General features: G+C 34.8%; 1 pseudogene; it reads left to right on the top strand.

The window, feature by feature from the left end:
- The first annotated feature begins 933 nt into the window (after positions 1–933).
- Positions 934–6,035, top strand: LOC110423487 (stemmadenine O-acetyltransferase-like; annotated as a pseudogene).
- Positions 6,036–6,331: the final 296 nt, after the last annotated feature.

Raw genomic sequence — 6,331 nt, 5'->3', positions numbered from 1 at the left:
TCATGAGTAGCTTTAATTGAAAGGAAAACGTTAATGGAGGTTCATAGATATTGGTTAATTTGAGTGATATTTATGAAAATAATTTTGTAATTAATATATTATATAATTTCAAACTTGATGAGAAAATGTATTAAAAAATTATTTCCTAAAATAACAATTTAACTAATATTAAAATTGTTTAGCCGGACTCTTAATTGAAAAGTTTTGATGCCTTTGTTTTTTCCTTCTTCTTTTTTTTTTAATTATTTACCGCCTGTCGGCATGAGCAGCAGGGCTTTCGGCTCTCGCATACTTAATTGATTAGTGATCACTACGTAATTTTTAGTCATTTTGAATATGCCTGAAGCTTTACTAGGTTTCTTTGACCTGTTATTCTTCTACATTTTAGGGATGTAATTTGTAAAGCTACGTTTTGAGTATATCTTGAATTTAATTATCTTTAACCTTCTTAGTGTATATGGTATTTGGTATGAACTTTTTCATGAAACGGAATGGACGAGCTTGAATCTTTCAACATTCTGAAATTCTAAAAGAAAAAGAGAACATAACATCATTAGATGTGTACAAGAAACAAGAAGAAAAAGACATAAAATCAATTGCTCATTCTGAATTTTTCTCTGTTCTCTTTCAATCCCCTGCCGGTTGAACAAAATCCATTCAATTCCACGTAGGGTTGTATATAATATATAACCCCTTTTAATCTCTGCTAAATATCCTGTATCCACCTGGCTTGTAAAAGCTCTTCAAAAGTCACAGAAATTGTTTTTCTACTAGATGACTATGATAAATTGTAAAACTTCAGACGTTTGAGGTCTGGTCCTTCTAATCCTTGCCCGCCACTAGCAGCTCCATAAAAGTTAAATTGTTATGGGCAAAATCTAACATCATTGACATTGAGTAATTAGCCATTTACAGTCAAGCTTTACGTACAACATGAAGCTTGAGGTTGAAGTGATATGTAAATGGATTATCCAGCCATCCTCTCCATCTCCCGGTGGGCTTCGTCACTACCAAGTCTCTTTCCTTGATCAAATAACTTCCCCAGTTTATAACCCTTTGGTCTTGTTCTACCCGGAAATATGTGACAACCAAACTAGAAAAATCGAGACTTCCGACCAGCTTAAGCAGTACATTTCCAATGCCCTTACCTATTTCTACCCGGTAGCCGAATGCATTAAAGACAACCTGTTTGTAGACTGCAATGATGAGGGCATTCCTTTCTGGAAACCCAAGTGAAGTGCCAACTTTCAAATGTCATACAAAACCCTGTCCCTGGTGAACTTAACATATTACTTCCATTTAAAGTATATGATGCAGAAGAATTGCCCCTAGGAATCCAATTCAATATTTTTGATTGTGAAGGAATAGGTGTTGGCGCGTGCATTTCTCACAAAGTCGGAGATGCCCTTTCGTTTTTCGCGTTTGTGAACATGCGGGCAGCCATTGCTCGTGGGGAAATGAAAATAGTGGCCCTAGAATTTGCGTCAGCCCCGCTTTTCCCACCATGGAGCATATCATTATTGTTGAAGATAATACTTAGTAAGTGACGTTTTTTTTTTATTAGCTTATATGTAGCGTTTAGTGTGTGTCTGATGGTTTTCAAAACCCTAAGTCATGGGATTGTGGATGATTTATGTTTAGTTTGTTAACTAATATTTGTAAACTCACATTTCAGCAGGTGGTTATGTTCTTTTATTTTTGGTTCTTAGCTATATGTAATATATATTAGCTTTCTTGAATGAATGAAGTGTGTGAGCTTTATACCCTCTGCTTTATTGTTGCATAACAAAGTTATTTATAGTAGCCATTAGTTCTTAAAATCACTCCACTAACATGGTATCAAAATTTTATTAACATCTTAAGGGATCACGATAAGGCTTCATCATCTTGTAAACTAATAAGTTTTCTTCTTGTTGCCTAACACCAATGAGATGGCTACAAGTTCTTCTTTCTCCCACCAAACACCTCTTATATTTGATAGGTCCCATTTGGGCCATCAAAATGAAAGCCTATTTGAGGGCTAATAATTTGTGAGATGTTGTTTAAAATAGTACTTTACCTCCACAATTAAGAGAAAATACTACACTGGCTCAAATCAAACAACATGATAAAGAGGTGGCAAAACACTATAGAGCTTTGACATATTTGCATTCTGCTATAACAAGGGTAGTGTTCACCAAGATCATGGCCTGTGACATGGCAAAAGAAACATGGAACAAGTTGAAGGAAAAGTTTCAAAGGTTTGACCGTACCAAACAAATGCAAGTTCTCAATATACTAAGAGAATTTAAGGTTTTAAGGATGAAAGATGCTGACTCTGTCAAAGACTATTTTTATAGGGTAATGAAGGTGGTTAATCAATTGAGATTGTCAGGTGAATTGTTGATGATGGTTATGTCTTATTATTTAAAGACAAATCCTACACTATATTTGATCCCACAAGAGAGTTTGTTATGACTGTCCTTATGAAAAGAAAGTGTTTTCCTTTGAATTGGAATGATGTATGCTGTCAAGCATCTGAGATTGGTTTGAACTCTACCCTCTGTGGCATAAACGTTTAGGACACTGTAATTTCTCTTCATTGATTCATGCCAGCAAGTTGAGTTTAATGGAAAATCTACCATCTTTGACTGAATCAAATAAATTGCGTGGCATCTCTCAATTTGGGAAGTCAACTAAAAAATATTTTATACAACTAGTTCAAGTAGATCCACTGAGAAGCTAAGTATGGTTCATATTGACATTGCAAGACTTATGAGTAAATTATCACTTAATAGAAGTAAATTCTTCTTGATATTTACTGATGATGTCACCAAAATGTGTTGGATTTTCTTTCTCAAGAATAAATCCGAAGTGTTCAACTGTTTTCTAATATATAAGGCTAGAGTTGAAAAAGAATCAAGAAGAAGAATTAAAATTCTCATATTAGACAATGGTGGAGAATACAAGTCTTTGGCGTTTTCTAAATATCTTGAAAAGAAAGGCATTCAAGAACAACTCATTGCCTCATACTCCCCTCAACAAATAGAGTTAGTGAAAAGAAAAATCCAACCATAATGGAGATGACCAGGTGCTTGTTGATGGAGAAGGGACTACCCAAGAACTTTTAGGCAGAAGCAGCCAAAACTACTGTGTACCTACTAAATCTTTTTCCTACAAAAGCCTTAAAAGATGTGGCTCCACATGAATAGGCCATCAGTAAGTCATTTGCCTATTTTTGGATGTTTGTGTTATGTGCATGTTCTTGGGGAACCGAGAAATAAATTACAACTTAAAGCACCAAAAGGAATATTTGTGGGCTACAGCTTGGAGTCAAAAGCCTACAAGTTTATCTGATCGATTCTGGTAAGATTTCCATAAGCAGAGAAGTTATTTGGGATGAAGATCACAAATGGGATTGGGAAGAACCATAACAAAAAAAAAATGTGATGACCAAAATGCTATCCTAAGTGAACAATCTAATAACCAAAATGCTGTCCCAAGTGAACTTGATCTTGACCAGATTATTGATGAAGCACCATTGAGAGGTACACATCCTATTCAAGATATTTATGATAGGTGTCAAATTGCTATTGTCGAACTTGACTCTTTTGATGAAGTTGTACTTAATGATGAATGCAAAGCTGCTATGAATGAAAAGATTACTATGATCAAGAAGAACAAGATGTGGACACTTGTAAACTGATTGAAACACAAGCAAGTGATAGGAGTCAAATGATTCTTTAAGAAAAAAATTAAATTTGATGGATTTTTGAATAAGTATAAAGCAAGGCTTATTGCTGAGGGGTTTTCTTAATTGCCAAGGGTGGCTTATTTTGATACCTTTGCTCCCGTGGTAAGGCTTGACATAATCAAGCTACTCATAACACTTTCGGCAGCATTTGGTTGGAAAGTATTCCATCTTGATATTAAGTCTAGCTTGTTAAATGGTAGACTAACTGAGAAGATTTATGTTGAATAACCTATGGGGTTTGAAGTTGAAGCTAGTGAAAACAAAGTGTATAGGCTTCATAAAACCTATACACTTTGTATGTCTTAAAAGGAGGTAATGGTGTCTCTTTAATTGTATCATTATATGTAGATGATATTCTGATAACTGGTGCTATTGTCAAGAAATTGAAAAGTTCAAAGCAAATTTGCAGGAGTTTGACATGTCTGATTTGAGGTTGATGAGGTATTTTTTAGGACTTCAAGTATCACAAGCCAACAATGGTATTCATTTAACACAACAAAAATATATTCTTGATGTCTTGAAAAGATTTAAAATGAACAACCGCAAGGCAATAGCTACTCCTCTTGTCGCCAATGAAAAATTACCTACTGATACAGGTGATAAACTTAGTAATCCTAGTGAATATAGAAGCCTTATTGTCTGCCTTTTGTATATTTGTTCAACTAGACCTAAGATCATGTTCTCGGTTAGTTATTTGTCAAGGTTTATGCAGCAGCCATGCAAGTCACACTTCACTGCTACAAAAAGATTACTAAGGTATCTAAAGGGCACTTCAAGCTATGGTGTCAAGTTTACACGATCCGATGTTGATCTTGTAGCATCTCATATAGTGATTGGGGAGGTTGTATTAATGATGCCAAGGGTCCTGGGTATATATTCACTCTTGGTAATGGTGTTTTCTCATGGAATTCACACAAGCAAGAATCTGTAGCCCAATCCTCAGCTGAAGCTGAGTATATGGCAGCTACTGCTGCAGCAAATCTAGTTCTTTGGTTAAGAAAGGTGCTGATTGATCTTGGTATACCTTAGACTAAACCAACCAAGCTATTCGTGGATAATAATTTATCTATATCCATTTCTCAAAATCCTATTTTTCACAGAAGAACTAAACACATTCACGTGAAATATCATGCCTAGAGAGATGCACAGAAAAAAGGTGAAATCCTAGTTCAATATTGCTGCTCAAGTGATCAAGTAGTAGATATCTTGACCAAGGCACTTCACAAAGCAAAATTCGAACTCAACTGAGGAATGCTGATGCTTAAGGAAGGGTGTTCAAGATAATGCTTGACCAATTGACGTGTTTTTTTTTTTTTTGTCAGTTTGGATCTATGTGTAGTCCTTAGTGTGTCCGGTGGTTTTCAAATCCGTAACTAATTCATGGGATCATGGATGTTTTATGTTTCGTTTGTTAACTAATATTTGTAAATCACATTTCAACAGATGGTTATGTTCTTTTGTCTTTGGTTTTTAACTGCATGTAATATATATTAGCTTTCTTTAATGAATGAAATGTGTGAGCTTTATACCATCTGTTCACCTCTGTTTTATTGTTGCATAAAAGAGTTATTTACAGTAGCCATTAGTTCTCAAAATCACTCCACCAACATTTATCAGGGTATAACCCAAACATTCGCCAAACCAAAGTAAAAATTATAACAAAGAGGTTTGTGTTTACAGCCTCTAAAATAGAGAAAATCAAAGGAAAATACGTCAATAATTCTAGCTCAGAAAACCCAAAACGCCCAACTCGCATTGAGGCCTTATCAGCTTTCATATGGAGCCAGTTTGTAGCTGCCACTAAGGTAAGATCAAGACCTGTTACGTTTTGTGTAATTTTTCGCTTGGTAAACTTACGTACAAGAATGGATCTGCCTCTGCCAGACTATTCTTTTCGGAATCTTTATAGCTTTGCAATGACAGTTCCATCCATGGACGGTGGAGAAAATTGTCATAATCTCCTTAGTCAAATAAGAGACTCCATAAGAAAAATCGACAAAGAGTACATGAAGAAGGTCCAAGATGGACAAGATCACTTGGACTGCATCAAATAGATAACTGGAAACCCCACCAGAAGGGAGACAATTTACTTTAGTTTCAGTAGTTTATGCAGGTTTCCCCCATATGAAGTTGATTTTGGTTGGGGGAAACCCATTTGGGTAGGTTCTGCACATGGAGTTATTTTTTGGGACATCGTTTCTGGTGATGGAATAGAGGCGTAGATTAACCTAAAGGAGGAAGACACGGAAAATTTTATTGTGACGACGAATTGCTTGGATACATTACCCCAAAAAACTACTGAAGTTGATCAGTTCCTGTAGTTTCAATTAATGTCTGCTTGTCAGGGCTTGTTTGGTAATCAAAAAATGACTTGGCAGAAGAAAATTTTTTTCTATGTAAATTACAAGAAAATTTAATATTTTTTGTTATTTGAATAAACTGTCAAAAACATTTTCTGTTGTTTGGATATTTTATGAAAAATATTTTTTACCATGGTGAAGTTATTTAGGTATTAAAATAACAAATAGAAGTTGAGTACAAAACAATATTAATATTTGATTTTAACTAATTTAGTATCAAAATTAAGAATGAAAATGA

This window comes from Theobroma umbraticum, unplaced genomic scaffold, assembly GCF_002168275.2.
Source record: "Theobroma umbraticum cultivar Fairchild unplaced genomic scaffold, ASM216827v3 scaffold_20.0, whole genome shotgun sequence".
In the NCBI taxonomy this organism is placed as follows: Eukaryota; Viridiplantae; Streptophyta; class Magnoliopsida; order Malvales; family Malvaceae; genus Theobroma; species Theobroma umbraticum.
Note: the sequence above shows the minus strand (reverse complement) of the source record. Positions and strands in the feature narration are given on the sequence as shown.